The sequence below is a fragment of the Megalobrama amblycephala genome, linkage group LG7 (assembly GCF_018812025.1).
Source record: "Megalobrama amblycephala isolate DHTTF-2021 linkage group LG7, ASM1881202v1, whole genome shotgun sequence".
NCBI lineage: Eukaryota > Metazoa > Chordata > Actinopteri > Cypriniformes > Xenocyprididae > Megalobrama > Megalobrama amblycephala.
Window position 1 is genome coordinate 37,823,661 of NC_063050.1, and position 19,938 is coordinate 37,843,598.

The 19,938-nt window shown below is 37.9% G+C and overlaps 1 long non-coding RNA gene across 3 annotated transcripts in view; it reads right to left on the reverse strand.

Annotated features, from left to right (window-relative positions):
• Window positions 1-19,938, reverse strand: part of LOC125272487 — an 84,803-nt gene that overhangs the window by 11,092 nt on the left and 53,773 nt on the right. The window contains exon 4 of one of the 3 annotated variants that reach the window (XR_007185852.1): window positions 11,883-12,671. The exons of the other annotated variants lie outside the window; for them this stretch is intronic. This is a non-coding gene — a long non-coding RNA (uncharacterized LOC125272487). Of the gene's footprint in view, window positions 1-11,882; window positions 12,672-19,938 lie in introns of those variants that run through there. 3 annotated transcript variants of the gene reach the window in all.

Sequence of the window (19,938 nt, forward strand, 5' to 3'; positions counted from 1 at the left end):
CAGTTGGTACTACATTAATATTGAAGGTATAAATTAACTGATTTGTATACAAACTTAAATTACACTTTTTATAATAATAAAGTTATAATAGGCCTACTAACTTTAAAATTATTTCTACTCCAATTCATTTTTTGAAATATAAACATTTAAATGGTGGCAGTCAACTTGATGGATTTATTCAAACATGCATTATATATTAAATAACATTAAAAAATATAATTAATATGTAATATGGTACATATAAGCTAAATGCTCCTCTCTAGAGTTCATTTTTCTAACTGACTGAGTTTATGGTCATGATGAATACGTTTGTCCGTTTCCCAGCATTTTTATTAACGTCTTTCCGTCTATGAAACAATGATTGAGTGCGATTACACGAGACATGATATGGATTTTGATAAGTTGAACTGTATCTTTTAACATATCTTTAGTTGTTCATTCATGTTTATTTCGCGCTGTAACTATTAAAGCGGAGGAGAGGATCAGTTAATGTGTGCGTCAGGCTGCCGCTTCTCTAGAACTGAGGCGTTACAATCTGTCACGGCACATTATAGAGTGCCAAATCCGTATCCTTGCGCTTTTTAAAGCGGGTATATGCAAATCCTTGTCCTTTCCTAGTAGGTATACGGCATATACCTGCGTATCACGTAGACTACACCACTTTTCTTTCTTTTTTTTTTTTTTTATGTGAATATCATAAAATGCATCACTAATTACTCAGGAAGTAATTCTAGTAGTGATCTAGACAACAATTACAACCTATTTATGCATGCAACTATATTTTACAATTGCAACCTTATTTCTCACAATTGTGACTTTATAGCTCTTTATATCTCATAAATGTGACTTTCTCATGAATGCAAATTATATTTCACAATTACTACTTCATTTTTCTTAAATGTGGCTTAATTAGCTGGCAATTTATATTAAATTAGATTATACTATAACTGTATATTGTTGTTGGCCAAAGATATGATGTTGTTGGACTTTGAGATATAATATCTCCAAGTTGCAATTATTTCTTGTATATATGACTTTATATTTCATAATTCCAATTATTGCTTTACCAGGAATAACATTGCAGTTGTGAGATTTAATCGCACCTTTATATGTCACACTTGAGACTTGCAGCAGGAACAGGCTTCCATAATGTACGTGTTTGTTTCTAAAATAACTAAGGGTCGGTACACCTGTGGTTTCCCTATTGTTTAGCATCCACAAGAGCTCTAAATTAGGGCAGAGTCTGAGGTCAGAATTCTCCTGTGTTCCAATTTCCTCAGAGAGACTGTTATGTGCTGTAATCAGGGCCATTCCGGCTCAAACAGGCTCAAACAGGAGGCAGACATCACAGTAACACACAGCCCTGATGATACCTAAGCCTTTCATCAGTAGCATGGCAACTGGCTGCCTGCAACAACCCCGAAAATGATAACACCTCACTGCCTAAAATTTGGGACGTGCAGTTGTGAGCATGCGTGTGCCTTTTTGATACAGAAATGGTGAAGGTGTATGTATATAATTTTCATATTTCATGCATGTGCATCATGCACCTATGACATGATGTTTCCATGTATTGGAGGGTGTCATTGGGATCATTGGCAACATCACAGAGCGACATGATGTCTTTGCTGTGTTCGCCCCCTCTTTTATCATCCCTTTCAACTTGCCTCTATTTCACAGACGAGGCAACACACACACACACACACACACACAAATGTCTGTGCTATGATATTCATTAGAAATGGGTGAAACACTTTTCAAAAACTTTGGAGACATTTCTTTAAAAAGTCAAAAAAGTTAATGCTGTACAGACTCGCCAAGTCACACACAGACAATGAAATATAAAAAAATAATAATAACGATGCTAAATCCAACTAAGACCAGCCCAAGCATGTAGCTGGTTTTATGTGGTTTCTTTTAATAGTTTTATTCAAAATTTTAACACATTAAATTGATTAAAAGTGACAGTAAATACATTTATAATGTTAAAAAATGTATCTTTAAAAAAAAAAAAGTTACTTTCTATGCATCAAATAATCATTACGTTTTCACAAAATATTAGGCAGTGCAACTGTTTTCAACATTGATGTTAAAAGAAAATGTTTCTTGAGCACCAAATCAGCATATTAGAAATTATTTCTGAAGGGTTATGTGACACTGAAGTCTGGAGTAATGGCTGCTGAAAATTATTTGCGATAAATAAATAAATGAACACACACACACACACACACACACACATATATATATATATATATATATATATATATATATATATATATATATATATATATATATATATATATATATATATATATATATATATATATTTCTCAGGCCAACATTATGACCACCTTCCTACTTCCTAATATTGTATTGGTCCCCCTTTTGCCACCAAAACAGCCCCGACCCGTCGAGGCATGGACTCCACTAGACTCCTGAAGGTGTGCTGTGGTATCTGGCACCAAGATGTTAGCAGCAGATCCTTTAAGTCCTGTAAGTTGTGAGGTGGGACCTCCACTTGTTTGTTCAGCACATCCCACAGATGTTCGATTGGATTGAGATCTGGGGAATTTGGAGGCCAGTTCAACACCTCAGATTCGTTGTTGTTCTCCTCAAACCATTCCTGAACCATTTTTGATTTGTGGCAGGGCGCATTCTCCTGCTGAAACAGGCCACAGCCACCAGGGAATACCGTTTCCATGAAAGGGTGTACATGGTCTGCAACAATAGTCTGCTTAGGTAGGTGGTACGTGTCAAAGTAACATCCACATGGATGGCAGGACCCAAGGTTTCTCAGCAGAACATTGCCCAAACCATCACACTTCCTCCACTAGCTTGTCTTCTTTCCATCCTGGTGCCATGTGTTCCCCAGGTAATCAATGCACATGCACACATTTCTTTTACCCTGATGTAAAAGAAAATGTGATTAATTAGTCCAGGCCACCTTCTTCCATTGCTCCGTGGTCCAGTTCTGATGCTCACGTGCCCACTGTTGGTGCTTTAAGCAGTGGACAGGGGTCAGCATGGGCACCCTGACTGGTCTGCAGCTATGCAGCCCCATATGCAACAAACTGTGATGCACTGTGTATTCTGACAACTTTCCATCAGAACCAGCATTAACTTCTTGAGCAATTTGAGCTACTGTAGCTCGTCTGTTGGATCGGACCACACGGGCCAGCCTTCGCTCCCCACGTGCATCAAGTAGCCTTGGCCGTCCATGACCCTGTTGCTGGTTCACCACTGTTCCTTCCTTGGACCACTTTTGATAGATACTGACCACTGCAGACCGGGAACACCCCACAAGAGCTGTAGTTTTGGAGATGCTCTGATCCAGTCGTCTAGCCTTTACAATTTGGTCCTTGTCAAACTCGCTCAAATCCTTACACTTGCCCATATTTCCTGCTTCTAACACATCAACTTTGAGGACAAAATGTTCACTTGCTGCCTAATATATCCCACCCACTAACAGGTGCCGTGATAAAGAGATAATCAGTGTTATTCACTTCACTTGTCAGTGGTCATAATGTTATACCTGATCAGTATATATATATATATATATATATATATATATATATATATATATATATATATATATATATAAAGCAAAAAAAAACAAACACTAAATCTTCAGGTAGCACATCATTTCATTTGGTTCCACTCCAACTGATCAAAGGATTAAGAGATTGAGTATTTGAGGCAAAATATTCCCCAAATATCATAACAGGTCCTTAGCTTTCAATGATTTGGAATTCGACATCAAGCACTTTTGCAACCGGCATCACGGTAAGTCAAATGATGAGATGAACAAATCCACTAATGAGCCGTCCCCATCGGTCTGCTGGTCTCTTTTTCATGAGGTAAAATTTAATGCAGACAGGAACAGAGAAAACCTGAACATACCTAAGGGGCATTCAGTGTAACAAGCTTTAAATTGATATTTCATTTGATTCTTAAAGCCTCTGATGACTGCATATTTTCTTATTCATCAAATGTAGGCGGGGTGGGGTGAAGCCATGCTCTCTTCATTTTTATCTTCTGTCTCACTCCTTCGCTTTTAATGAACATTACTCTCCTAGACCGTGCGTGACTCTCTCTCTCTCACTCTCTCTCTGAATTCATCACATCTCTCATTAATCTCCTGGCGAAGGAGCACAAAATGAAAACACACATAAAAACACACTTTCTAAAGAAGGAGATGGTTTAAGAGTGTTTAAATTTGCATAAAACACTCCATCATGCTGGGCTGGCTGGATGCAGAATGACAGACACGTCCTTAAAATGGGCAACAAAATGTAATTAACAAGCTAAAACAGTTCAGTCAAAGTAATGCCTAGTGTTTTTTTGTTGACCTCTAGCCTTACATAGTTTCTAATGCATGTTTCACTAAAAATCAAACATGCTCACATTCAGATGTTTTATTATTTACTAATTTGTCATTTAGCTGACACTTTTAACCAAAACACACAAGGAAGATCCCTAGGAGAAATGTGATGGTGTCTTGCTAAATGTTGATGGTTCAATGGTGAGTGGTTAATAGAACCTCTGCAGGGATTGAGCCACTGACTATGTTGCTGCCCCATGTTGGCTGCATCTCTTCCAAAAAACTGAGCTTAAACACACCAAAAGGGCTACTGGCAACTGTCAACTAGCACATTGACAGTGATCATTCAAAAAACCTTACTGACCACAAACTTTTTTTTTATCAAAATTAAATCATGTAAGAAACAAATCAAAACTCCAAGGAACTATAAACCAATGCCATGAAACTGAATACAGACCACAAACTTTTGATTGGTTCTTTTATTTATAATATTTATTTGGTGTACATTATTTTTATTATTATTTACCTGCATAAAATTTAAAAAGCATGTCATTGAATGCCACATAACAGATCTGCACTGTTAAAATATCATTATCATTAGTTTCCCAATTAAGGAGCAAAAAAGCCAAGTGAACAGAAATTTATGAGTATTAAATAAATGCTTTAGAAATTTGCCATTGAAACTTCAAATCACAAACTGCTGCCAATCAGCAAACAATTATCATTCATTTGAATTTTTCTAACATCCCAGTCCCCACCCCAACGTCCCATTTTATATTGTGTCTTTTTTTACTGGAAGTTCTGCAGCTGTGATACAAAGCTGACAGGAACACTGAAGTAAATAGACCTTGCTATGGAAATTATACAGCGCCGATTCCAGTCGCATTGGTGTAAACTGTCAGTTTACACTCTTCCCTCAACAAAGGACTCGAACAGTGCGTCAAAAGCAATGCGTGCCAAGTCGCCGACAGTAAAGGGATGCCCCGTTCAATTTTTGAAGCACTAAATAGGTTTGGAACTTTGTAAATCATTGGTGTGAAGGTAATATTGCTAAGTGTTATCTTCATGAATGGACATGTGATTAAATTTCGAATCAGTTGGAACAGTGTTTGTGAAGAACTGCAGCACAAAAATAAGTACATAGAACTGCATCTAAAAATGGGCTTATCATTAAGTTGAAACATTTCTGGTTTAAGCCCACACCTGCTTCTATCTGAATACAGAAAGATACAAAAATTGTCATTGCAACACATATAGATACATACACAGGTAAAGACTTCACTGTATACCTTATAAATAATAGTTTAGACGACTGATATGACTGCAGATGTCATGTTAATTCGTTCTTTAGGTGCCACACTGTTGTTTAAGTGGGAAAAAAAAATACCTTTAACCACCAGGCTATACAACCCCTATAATATGTAAGGATACAAGTTTGCCGTTTTATGAACACAGGGATGACACTCCACCAATAAAAGTCAGCAAATGACTGAAGCAGATGGAGATATGTGAATTTACTATTCAGAGATATGAGGAAAAAAGAGGGTGTGGCTAAGATTGAAAACTTTAATGGCTCACTTTTTACAAGCACACTGGTGCTTCGTGAATGTCGGATTTCATTTTCACATGGATCCGTAAGGGAAATCACTTGAGATGGAAGCAGATGGTGAGCCTTTTCTCTCATGCAAACATCAGCACATCCTCCGAGACGGCTGACTGCGAATACCCATATAGATTTACGACCAAACGCATCAGTTACAAACGGAATACTATGCCTCAAGGCATTTCAGATCCAGAATCACTGATAAAGTCAGTTAAGAGCGTGTTTAACTGGTAATTTGGCCTCATGAGACTTACACAGGAGAGGGCTGAGCTCTCTTCCTATGATTTCAAATGGAACATGAAGCCTGTGCATATTCCTAGTTTAGAAGAGGGGTGCACACAAACACAAACGGCCTCTCAGCAATGACCTGTGAGTCAGCCGTACGTGTGCGATGCATCAGACTGCTCAGAGACAGGACGAATGAAGGACTGGGACATAAGCATTGGTCAGCATCAAACACTTACGTGTGTGTGTCACATAGGGTCTTCATCACTAATTAACGTCAATCTAACTGTCTCCAAGGGCCGTGACATCAGATCATCCTCCCGTGGGCCCTCTCTGAGGGAAAAGTTATTGCTCAGATGTTGTGCTTTGAGAGCTCAGGCATCTTAATGGAGTTCTCATGTATGTTTTGCAATCAAGTGTAAATTTGGTTACTGACATTTATCATAAAATTCCTCAGGATAAAAAGGAGACACGAGATACAATACGTAGAAATGTAGATCAATGTTGCATAGTTTAAATTATTAACATCGAAATCTATGACTTTTCATTGCAGATTTCAGACAAAGGGTTTTTTTTTTTTTAAATTTGTGTCAAAAGCCTGGATTTAGAGCATTTGCCAACTACCTGGGTAAAATAATAGTTGCTGGTTAAATCAATAAACAGATTATGATCATGGACTGCTCAGAACAACCACTCTAGTAACTACATCAGGGATGAGCCTATATTAACAATAAACTTAAAAAAAAAAAAAAATAGCTTAAGTATTGCTTTAAATGCCACATAATGTTATAATTATATCACATATGCTAAGAGTCATTTATTGATGCACACAGCCACATGACCTTCTGTAACGCCCACATCCAGACAACAGACATTATGATCTTAGTAGAAATGACAGAAATCTCAATCCTTTCTGAATCAGCACATGAAATCACAGATGTTCTCTGTGTAACTCGAAAGCAAATGTTATTCAGACAAATCTGAACAGTGTGTGACATTATTGAGATCTCCACTGAAATTCTATGGGAGATATAGGTTCAGGAGAAGCAGAAGATTTACACAAAAGTCTCCATTTACACTTCATGTAATCTAATTGAAGTCTAGGAGACACAATTGAGATGTTAGAGATTTATTTGGAGATTTTGTCTCTTGAGCCACGTTTCCACCACAGGAACTTTCCCCAGGAACTAAGGACTTGGTGGTACCCTGTGTGTTTCGACCGCAGGGACCATGGTCTAAATGAAGTTCCGGGTAAATATTTCCCCCTCAGAAAGTCCCTGCTCGCGAGGTAGTACTTTTTCTTAGTTCAGGAACTTTCGGAGGTGGGGCTTGAGTGCTGTACATGCTGATTGGTTGAGTTCAAGCAGCTTTTTGATTGGTTGAATCCACGCAGCATTTTATTTCAACCACCATTTTAAAAAGTTTGCTGTGTAAGAGTGGTTTGCTATTTGAATCAACAATGCAGTTTTAAAAAATATGTCTGATGGACCGATGATGAGGTTCAGGCTTTATTAAGTTTATGCGGAGGACGAAATCCAGTGGGAACTTGAAAGTTGCGCACGGTCCTACGTCACCAGGCTATCTTCACAGTACTTTAGACTGCGATGGAAATGCAGAAAGCAACAGGTCTGGGGGAAAAAAAAGAAAAGAAAAAGTTCCTGGGAAAAAAAAGTCCCTGGGACAAATTGTTCTGGGTATATATATATATATATATATATATATATATATATATATATATATATATATATATATATATATATATATATATACACACACACATATATATACACACACTGTATACAAAAAAAAAAAAAAAACGTTACTATTTTAAGCATTTCATAAACTTTCCACATGTAGTGTTTTGATTTTAGTATGAAGATGCATTATGGTGTGGTAAATTTTGTCAATAAGAGCTTGATTTATTTCCTCTTCTTGATTGCTTCAATCACCATTTTCATTCCACTCACTCACAACCTGCTTGATCCACAAAAACACAATCTAACTCTAATCAGAGTACTCAGACAAAGGCTTACAATGCCTTTAGGAAACACAGCCCAGATCAGTGAAAGAAAAGAAATATTAGCTCTGGTCCAAAACCTACAGCCTAGGCAGCTGACTTTTATGGCAGCATCTTGATTTAAAAAAAAAGAACTTCACAAGAGTCTGATCAGAAAATGTCGACAGCAACTCAAAAAGAACACTCCTCACATGAAGCAAAAGAGTTTGACGTTAGCATGTTGCTAAGCTAACGACCACAATAAGCATAAAAAATTAAAACACACAAATAATGGTTAAAATACTCAAAATTTTTCATTTTGGACTCATTGGCTTCATCTAAATATGCATACGTCTCTACTATATAGAAGATGAAAGACAGTAGGAAAAGAGTGAAAAGAGTAGTATGTCCAATTCAAAATATTAATAAAACAGTAGGCATCTTTTTGAAATGCATCCTCGATGCCTTAAAATGCTGTCCAGGTAGACAGCTCAGTAAGTTGCGTAACAAATGCTAAGCTCACCCTGGGCCTGTAACTCTAAACCAAATATTCCACTCAAAAACTCTTAGAATCACTGTCTCCAGAGAAAACGGATGTCAAGCACTGCCATGTACAAAGAGTTTGACTAGTTTTACAGTCAGTAATTCAGTGTTAACTTTGAACACTTAAATGTACCAAATCTCCCCTCGCATTTAGCACGTTCTGTTCCAACAGTGTCTCTGACGGGTTCATACAGTTGTTAAATGGAGAATAAGGGCTTACAGGGGGCTGCCTGTGGCATATGTGAGCAAATGCTCAAGGCGGTGTTAAATCGTGAGGTTTAGAGTCATGATTCTCATAGCCAACACTGGCAGGGGTCTTCCTTCCTGCTGGCTTCTGTCCAATCTAATCACACACCGAAAGAACTATTTCTCTTAGTTAGGTGTCAAGGTTAGCATTTTGCGCTTTCCTCTTTGTGGTGTTTAAGAGAAAGTTTGAGACTGTATAAGTCATTAGTTCCCAGAATCCACTGCACAGATGCCTTTCAGTCACTTCCTGTATTACTCTGACTTTTATCAGAGATGGTTGATTAGAGGATAAAGGGGTGGACACAGAACGGCAGACAGGGGTTAAGTGCCTCACTTGAGGGCATAAGGCAGTGGCCAGAGGAAGTGCCCACAGTGTGAATTAAATCTTTCCAATCATGTCATGGCGCTCTCACAGACTTCTCCTGAGCTATGAACAGAAAAGATATTGTGACATAATGCATCAGCTTCAAATGTATAGATGTAATGTACGAGATAACCAGGCAAGAGTGTTTCGACTCACTCTTCAGGTTCAAAAGGGGACATATCATGGGAATTTTCATTACACTTTTTGAACCAAAAGAGTTAACTTAACTAAGTAGTAGACAAACTCTAATGTCAATAACACAAACTTGTAACAAATGTAAACTAAATGTAAAACTACATTAGCGTTGCAAGGAATAAAATGTAGAATTTGGCCATTTAAAATTTTGTTCAGCAAAACAAATATTTAACATTTATAAAAATATTCAGTAAAAATATTTACAATATTTACGTTTGATTTATGTATTTTAATTTAGACCAAAATAATAATTTTAATTAAAGCTGCAGTCCACCATTTTTCCTCTTTGTCGCCATCTCTGTTTGAAACATGCGATTGCAGTCATATGCGGAATAGTTATCATTACGTGGGTTGTGCATCGGCACGACTCCTCAGCGGATGAATCTAATGTTTGCTGTCAATCACTACACCGGTGTGGATACTGTACTTCAGAATCACAGATTCAACGTCTTGAAAGTATGACCAATATAAGAATTTTCACTGGAAAATATCATCTGAACACCCATACATTCATTTCTACTGTGTCTGTTACACTTTTGCATGAACCAATCACAGACTGGCTTATCCACCTTGCTCGCTATTGGCTGGTATAACACGATGGCGATAGAGAAGCGACGGCAATTCCTTTTAACCTCTCGACGATGCTGAATGACTTCTTTAGTTTAGCAAACAAATTGCTCGAGTGGGTGTAAATACCACTCACTTTCATGTTTTTTTTTTTTTTGCACAACCTGCAAAAATCGCTCGATGCCATTGCTGCTTCTGCAAACCACTGATCAATGCTACAAACCAATGTAAACTAAAACTGTCTGGAGTTGTCGCATTGCTCTGCAAAGTACGTTGATCTGATTGGTTGAAGGACTATCCAATTGCGTGAATAATGCTCGTTGATCACGCCTCTTGTGCGGTAGAAAAGTATAGCAAACTCCCCAGACCAATGTTCAATTTTAAATTGAGCTTGGTCTGGTGATAGCCAGACAAGCTGATTCCCTGATCAGTGCCCTGACTACTGAACTAGGGAGCTGATTGAGACGCACGCTATGTGTATTTAGTGTAACCTGTAGATTTCAATTCCTGTAGCCACTCCACTGTCCAAAGTCTTTTGCTTTTTGACTACGGGTAAATCTCCAGTTGTCACTGATGATTGTCAGTGTCAGATTGACGTTTAATTATTTCAGCTGCTGTGAGAACAGACTATAAATGATCCGCTACAAGCAGCATCCTCACATGATAAAACCGACTTGCCTGGACTCCATTTTTCTGTTTACGGACGTGACGTAATGACGCACAGACGAGCTGCTGCATGCTCGAATTTCCCGCAGAAATCCACCAGGTCTCTCTTATTATAAAACATTATTACAAGCTTACCGTTGTGAATCGGGCTAAGATAAGGTGATAGTTTTGAACACTGGCTGGTTATGTACTTGCTCAAAAATTGATTTTGGATCATTTTAACCAAAAAAAGTTACGGACTGCAGCTTTAATTAAAATGTTTTTTTTAAAAAGTTTTATATTTTTTTTAATGTAATATTTACGCATTTACAAATTAATAAATTTGATTAAAATTGTACAAAAATACACGCATATATATATAAATAAATAAAATTGTATATCTATATCAATGTTACTGTTACAGTACAGAAGGAGACAGAGACACTTACAGTTCTGTACTGTAAGGAGACGGAGAATGATTAATAAGTTTATTTAACAACCAGGATGGCAGGCAGAGTGCAGGTAAGTGATAGCAGGTGGATATGTTGGCAGATGTGATCGTAGAACTGATACTTGTCTTGTATTTGCAGGAATAGCTGATCGCTGGCAGATGTGGAGCTGAACAGACACTGAGTAACTCACAGGAGACGAGGAGAACACAAGGAGACTAGGAAACACGCTGGAGACAGGTGAGTATCTTTCGTGGGAGTCCTTAAGGTAAGCAGACAGGTAAGTCTATGCGTTAACGAGACCGGACAGTGTCTGAGCGTGAGCTTGTGTCTTTTATGGTGCTGCTGATGAGGGTGCTGACTGATGTGATGACGTGCTCTGTGTCTGTGTGAGGGTAGAGCCCGGCGTGTCTGTGACAGTTACCTTGCTACTGAGAAATAGTTAAAGAGCGTGTATAGTTAAATGAATGGCTTTGATATTTCTAGCAGCATTACTGCCAAAATCCTGTAGAGTATAATAGCCAAAAACATGATTTTATTACATGAAGGTCATTACAAATTGAATATTTAAGGTTTTACAAACAGGGACTGATATCAGAGCGAATAAGCCGTAGTGTAGTGATCTTATGTTTATGTGGAGTGAAGACTCTGTGGAAGGTGAGCTTCTATCAAAAGCTCTCATAATAGCTTTCATCCTCTCGAAGCATGGCAACAAGCAAAAAGCATCCCTCATTCAAACACACTTTATTATTGAAATGAGCTCAAAGGAAGCAAGATTGCTTAAGTGGAATCAGGCCAACAGTTGATGGCTGTGTGTGTATGTATGTGAGTGTGCGTTGGCTCATTACCCAGTCTATAATTTGAGATGTTTTTATGATGAAAAAGCCACTTGGTGACAATCAAAGAGCATCTGAAAGCCTGAGCGCACCTAATGCCTTTTCCACTGATTGAGCTACAACAAGGAAACATGGAGATCGATAGGATAGCAAACCCAAAGAGAAAAGAGGGAGAGAGAGGAGATGAATTGAGTTGAGAACTGACAAATCCATAAACAGCAAGTGTTGAGTTGAATATAACAGAATTATCTTTTGTATAATAGCCTGTTTGAAGTGCTTAGCTAAAGAGGAATATGCTAAATAAGAAAAATAAAAAATAAAAACAGCTGCTTAATTCAATTGCACCATATAAAAAAAATGTGGTATATATGACACATGACACATACATGATATATCACAGCCAAAAAGGAAACATCTGGTGAATTGTAGCGTGTGTAACAGAGAGATAACAAACTGCGGTGCTTAATGTTTACCCTCATCATAGGTCATTTACTGGAACAACCACCTTAGAAATTAATACGAGGAATGTTTATCTTTATTACTGACACCAAAAAGATTAGATGTTGCTTAGATGGTTCATTATCCCAGCAATTTAAGCTCAACTAATGATGATGTATGATGAAAGGAGAGAGTGAAATGTCGCCCGCTGAGAGCAACAGATCTTCACGGCCTCAACTGCATCTAAGGGAAACATCAATAGAGACGGTTTCAGAATTTGATAATAAAGAACATCATTTACAAGTTTACAAAAAAAAAAAGATTATAGCAGCAATGGGGCTGGGGGGGGTTACTAAGAATCAATTATGCTAAATGAAAGTGCAGTCTGTTTGTGTTGTTTCAGCACCCGGTTCACTAAAGGAATTATGCAAATCAGGCAATGACACAAACACACCCACAAGATCTGTGCCCAGTGTGATTTGATATGGTATGCTTGCAGTGGTGGCTGCATAAATGGCACAATATATTGGTACTATATCGGTTATTGGCCGATATTACAGTTTTGAGTAATCAATATGGGATATGTAATATATATATACAGTCATACAGCCTTTACAGTCAAGTCACGTCACGTTTATTTATAGGCAGCGGCTATTTACACTAAGCAAGTATATTGCAAATAGCAATATACTCTATTTACACTAAGTGACAATAGCAGCATTTTCTTAACTATATGCTATTTACACTAGGTGAAAATAGCGATAGATTCTATTTACACCTTGTAAAAGTATCAGTTTTTTGCAATGAGAGTAAATAGTAATTATGCTATCTATACTTTATATTAGCAGATTATATTTGCACCTCAGTATTTTTGTACATCAACAGGATGCAATGATATCATAGAGTGTAAATGATTTATTAACCCTTAAATGCATACCTCGGGTCTTTAGTGACCCGGGACGTCATTCACTACCCTCCTCCTCGTTCATTTTTTAAAGTTAGACATCAACCTTCTTGGTATTCCTCAATCAATTCATTATAAAGAATATAACAAGAAAAAAATCATAAAATTATAAAAGAATGCCTATTTTTGTATTCATTTTTTGTCGCAAACGACCCGAGGTATGTATGAGTGTATGTATATTTTTTCTGCACAACAATAATTGAATCTTAGATGACGGAATAAGTGCAATTCACCTTTATTCCACAAGGTGGCAATGTCTGATACACAATGCTGAAGTGACGACTCATTCAGACAGAAAACGAAATAATAAGAAAAACATGAAATGGCTCAGCGATTTACTGCAGAGCAAATACTGAACGCAATCAAATACGACTGTAACTGTTACTGGATGGATCTGGTGAAGCTGTTAGCGATCAAAATATTGATTTTGAAGATGTTGAAAATTATATAGTTTTGAGAATACGTTTGAGATCGCGAATGGGCTCATATTCGTGACTTCAAACATAAAACTAGCCCATTATTTGCTGACTTTACTGGGAAATGAGCTTTGACGAGGACAGTGATGATGGCAATAAACATCTGCTCAAACCAAGCCCTTTCAAGCTCCAAAAGGTAACAAAATATGCTTTATTTTATTCTTCTGTAATTGTTACTCTAATATCAGAGGAGTTTTATATTATCACGACAGGTAGAGATCCTTCCGTGTTAGATATTGATCCGGGTCGATAAAGACCCGAATATGTAATAATGATTGGCGAAACAGTCATGCATTTAAGGGTTAAAATTATTATGCTGCCTTATTGGGAGAATAAAAACGCTCCCTACACCTTCCCCTAACCCTACCCAAAATATACTTTTAATATTATTAAACACTCGTTAGGCAGTTTATTTCCTCTTTTAGAACATTATTTCATTTTAAAATGTGTATGTCCGTCCAGTCCATATTGGTAAATTTGGATATTATATGCATATGGTAGCAAATACTTCAGGAAAAAAAAAAAAAAAAAGGAAATGGAAACGTGTACTTCTTCAAAATGGACAGCAAGCAAGCCTCTTGACAGCTATGCAACACCACAGCTCCCCTTTGGATTAACTGACTGCTTTTCCAATTAAATGACAAGATCATCACTATGTATCACTTGACTGTATTGTTACTGTTTGTTGTTCATTTATATTACAGAACTTTCCCAATGGGTGATGAATATGCGTGCCTGAATAGTAAAATGTTGTGTTGCATGCTGTCACGTGGGGTAGTAAAGAGAGAATATAATCGAGAACGTCATACCAAAATGACTTGTGTTTTTCACGAGTCTCTGTCTTCAAGTCCACGTCAAGTCTCAAGTCACTTGTTCACGAGTCCAAGCCAAGTCTTTTTTTTTTTTTTTTTTACACAAACACATTGCTTCGCTTCAGAAGGACTTTATTAACCCTCCAAAGCCATGCGGATGGAAGCACTTTCTTCAGCTCCTACTTGTTGATCCCGCTCACTGCCTTTATAAAGCTCGGATGCGTCAGGATATTTATTATTATTTCTCCGACTGAGTTCATCAGAAAGAAGAAAGTCATATACACCTATGATGGCTTGAGAGTGAGTAAAGCTTGGGATAATTTTCATTTGAAAGCGAACTAATCCTTTAAAGCAAGCAGCTTTACAAGTATTAAAGGGTTAGTTCACCCAAAAATGAGAACATTGTCATTTATTACTCACCCTCATGGCGTTCTACACCCGTAAGACCTTCGTTCATCTTTAGAACACAAATTAAGATATTTTTGATGAAATCTGATGGCTCAGTGAGGCCTGCATAGACAGCATGCACTTCCTCTCTCAAGATCCATAAAGGTACTAAAAACATATTTAAATCAGTTCATGTGAGTAGAGTGGTTCTACCTTAATATTATAAAGAGATGAGAATATTTTTTTTTTTGTGCGCCAAAAAAACAAAATAACAACTTTTTAACAATATCTAGTGATGGCCGATTTCAAAACACCCTTTAAACATGAGGGGGAAAAAATAGTGTCAATGTTGCTTTCACTTAGAATTACAACTTCAGTTTCTACTATGCATTCAATCTCCAGTGTTTTCATAATTTTCCTTGTGTCTGACCTCGATGGACTGAACAGAAGAAATGAACTGGAGAAGATTTCTACCTTAAAGAAAGCAGAGTTTCAGAACTCAACAACCTATTACACAATATGGACCAATGGTAGTTCAAAGGTGTTTACCAGCTGGAGCGAACTTTTCCAGAAAGTTTGCTTTGGTAAGCTGTTTCGAACTCCTGAAAAACAACCACAACTTTATTTTGGCCTGATTTTGTTACAATTATGTCACACCAGTTCGCTCTTGTGATTTCGGATATTGGGGCCTTTAATTGCTCATTTCTATTATTACATGTAGTTACATTTATTTTATTTGTTTAGGGACAATGCATGTTAATGAATTGTAGTATAACATACAAAATGTTAACAAGCTGGATTATAGCAACATTGCTAAATCACATCTGCAGTCCCTAAGGAAATACACACAAAGACACATACTCAAATATACATACAACACTACATAAAATACAAATACCCTAGACGCATTATTTAAAATTTCCAAGCAAAATGTTTACACAACTGATTCGTCATAATCCACTTTTTAAGATGCGCTTTAAAAGTGAGATAAGTAGAACATTGTCTTATTGTCAATTCCAATATTTACTCCCTATTACAGACAATACTTTCTGTCCAAAAGATGTTTGCCTGGCACCTCACAATCCCCTCTTATTGAAAGACCTACATGTAGTACCAATATACCCCAACCCTCTGTTTTACAAATTCATTTAAAGGTCCCGTTCTTCGTGATCCCATGTTTCAAACTTTAGTTAGTGTGTAATGTTGTTGTTAGAGCAGTGAATCTCAACCTTTTTTGAGTAATGGACCCCCATCATATTTGGAGCCATCCTCAAGGACCCCAGAATAAAATTGGCTCATTGGTATCATTAATGTCTTTGTGATGACCAAATGCAATCATGTATAATTTACTACTACGTTAGTTGACTTGTCCTATATTTAGTCATATAGTCAGTTATATTATACATATATTATCTTCTTCTTTTATGGGAACATGTCAAATGTCAAAATATACAAAAATTCTTATTCAGATATTTTATAAGGACCCCCTGGCATTCTGTCAAGGACCACTAGGGGTCCATGGACCCCTGGTTGAGAAACACTGTGTTAGAGTATAAATAAAATCTGTAAAATTTTAAAGCTCAAAGTTCAATGCCAAGCGAGATATTTTATTTAACAGAAGTCGCCTACATCGAACGGCCAGTTTGGACTACATCCCTCTACTTCCTTCTTTAATGACGTCACTAAAACAGTTTTTGACTAACCTCCGCCCACAGGAATACACAAAAAAAGGGGGCGTGGTCTTGTTGCGCTCCCACGGAGAAGAGCAAGAGTTGCGTTTGTAGAGTGTGTTTGTCGCCATGTCGTCGAAACGCTGTTATTTTCATCCCGCAGTCCAATCACCTTTGTTTGGCCTTCCCAGGAACGCTGTACTTAGAGATCAGTGGTTACAATTTATGTTTAACTCGGTTCCCGAAAATTATAATCCACATGTAAAACTATGTGCAGCACATTTTGCTGAGGACAGCTTCCTCAATCTCAATCAGTTTAATGCCGGATTCGCACAAAGATTATTCTTGAAAGATGGAGCAGAAGCTGCTGTCGAATCACAACACAGGAACCGCTGGCACAATCAGAACTCGTTACGTATTTCTGAAGGAGGGACTTCATAGAACAAGGACGTCATCAGCCCGTTTTTATGACAGTGGAAACAGCGGTATACAGATAAGTAAATTATGTGAAAAATACTGTGTTTTTTTACACGCGAAACATGAACACATGTTATATTGCACACTATAAACACAATCAAAGCTTCAAAAAACCATGAAAAACGGGACCTTTAAAGGAGGTACTGTAGGGCAAGCCATTATAAACAAAAATATAGCTGCGAGCAGCGATGGCGGGCCCAAGCCCGGTGGCACCGCCACCCCGGTGGCTTCAGGGCAACTGTGCACAGCGGGCAATAGGCATTTAAAACGGTTAAACATCAAAGGACTATGTCAAATTCGCTCCACATTTACTGCACTACAAGGTGCTGCTATAGAGCCCCTCCTCCCTGCCCATTTTCAAAGTATTACATGTGCCAAGTTTTAACATTATTCTGATGAATTTTGAAGCAAATCAGGTAAAAATAAGAGGGTGATCTCAATGTATGCTGAAAGTGACACATTTTCTGCTTACAGTTGGTGGCGCTATGACTTTGAATCACAATAGTCACATCCATGTGATCAGCCTTGTACAACGAAGACTAAGCCGAAGTTTCATCAAAATCAATTAATGTATGCAGGAGTTAAAACACTTTGTTTCCCTTTTCTTGCCATAAATTCGTTGCCTCGCCACGGCCAAACCGTTTGAGATATCCAAAATCCGTTTGCAATTAAACAACTTCAATGTGTTAGCAACAAGTTAAAAAAAGCTTGGTGTAAATTGGATAAACCCTGTAGGAGTAGTAGTATAAAATTCATAGCCTGTTTTTTCAAAAAATTAACATTCAAACCAAAATAGCTGACTTCCTGTTAGTCGGAGCTAATGAATGTAAATTAGAAAATTGTCCGGCTTGATGAGAACAATATGTGTACCGAGTTTGGTGACTCTAGGAAAACTAACCCCCCCACTTTTGTCAAAAGGTGGCGCTACTGAGCCCCTCCACCACGCCCATTTCTATGGCTTTGTCCATGTCTACTGGTTGACAATATTGATGTGTGTGTCGAGTTTCATGCAATTTGAAGCATGTTAAGAGCCTCAAAAACACTCAAGAATATTATTACAGTTTGACCTGTTGCCATGGCAACAATATTTCAAATATCAAAAATCCTGTCATAGGTCTACATCTGCTGTGTATTGACATTACACTGATGAAGTTTGAAGCAAATCAGGTAAAAATAAGAGGGTGATCTCAAAACATTTCAAAAAGTGATACACTTCCTGCTGCCAGTTGGTGGCGCTATAACTTTGACTCACAATAGTCACATCCATGTGATCAGACTCCTATAACGAACACACTCGTGAAGTTTCATAAAGATCAATATATGTATGCAGACGTTATAACACATTTCCTGTTTCCTTTTTCTCGCCATAAATTCGTTGCCTCGCCACGGCCAAACCGTTCGAGATATCAAAAATCCCCTGGCAATTTTTAATCATCAGTGTCTTGACTTCATGCTGACCGAGTTTGGTGGCGATCGGATTAATCGTCTAGGAGGAGTATATCAAATTCCAGAGCATGCGTTTTTCAAACAACCCTTAATAGCTGACTTCCTGTTGGCGTGGTGTTTAACTTAGAGCACGAAAGTTGTTCGGCCCGATGAGGTCTATATGTGTACTGAGTTTCATACTAATACGTGCAAGCGTGTTTAATATATGGACCAAATTTTCAGACTTTTTTCAAGGGGGCGCTGTTCGCCCCCCCCTGCCACGCCCGGGTACCAGCCTCTCCGGCGTCCTAATGGCCGCGGATTCCAATGTGTGTGCCAATTTTCAAGAGTTTTTGAGCATGTTAAGGCCCCCAAAAAGCCCCGGAAGACGGAAAAAAAAAAAAAAAAAAAAAAAAAAAAATAATAAATATAGCTGCGAGCAGCGATGGCGGGCCCAAGCCCGGTGGCACCGCCACCCCGGTGGCTTCAGGGCAACTGTGCACAGCGGGCAATAGGCACTTAAAACGGTTAAACATCAAAGGACTATGTCAAATTCACTCCACATTTACTGCACTACAAGGTGCCACTATAGAGCCCCTCCTCCCTGCCCATTTTCAAAGGATTACATGTGCCAAGTTTTAACATTATTCTGATGAATTTTGAAGCAAATCAGGTAAAAATAAGAGGGTGATCTCAATGTATGCTGAAAGTGACACATTTTCTGCTTCCAGTTGGTGGCGCTATGACTTTGAATCACAATAGTCACATCCATGTGATCAGCCTTGTACAACGAAGACTAAGCCGAAGTTTCATCAAAATCAATTAATGTATGCAGAAGTTATAACACTTTGTTTCCCTTTTCTTGCCATAAATTCGTTGCCTCGCCACGGCCAAACCGTTTGAGATATCCAAAATCCGTTTGCAATTAAACAACTTCAATGTGTTAGCAACAAGTTAAAAAAAGCTTGGTGTAAATTGGATAAACCCTGTAGGAGTAGTAGTATAAAATTCATAGCCTGTTTTTTCAAAAAATTAACATTCAAACCAAAATAGCTGACTTCCTGTTGGTCGGAGCTAATGAATGTAAATTAGAAAATTGTCCGGCTTGATGAGAACAATATGTGTACCAAGTTTGGTGACTGTAGGAAAAACAAACCCCCCACTTTTGTCAAAAGGTGGCGCTACTGAGCCCCTCCACCACGCCCATTTCTATGGCTTTGTCCATGTCTACTGGTTGACAATATTGATGTGTGTGTCGAGTTTCATGCAATTTGAAGCATGTTAAGAGCCTCAAAAACA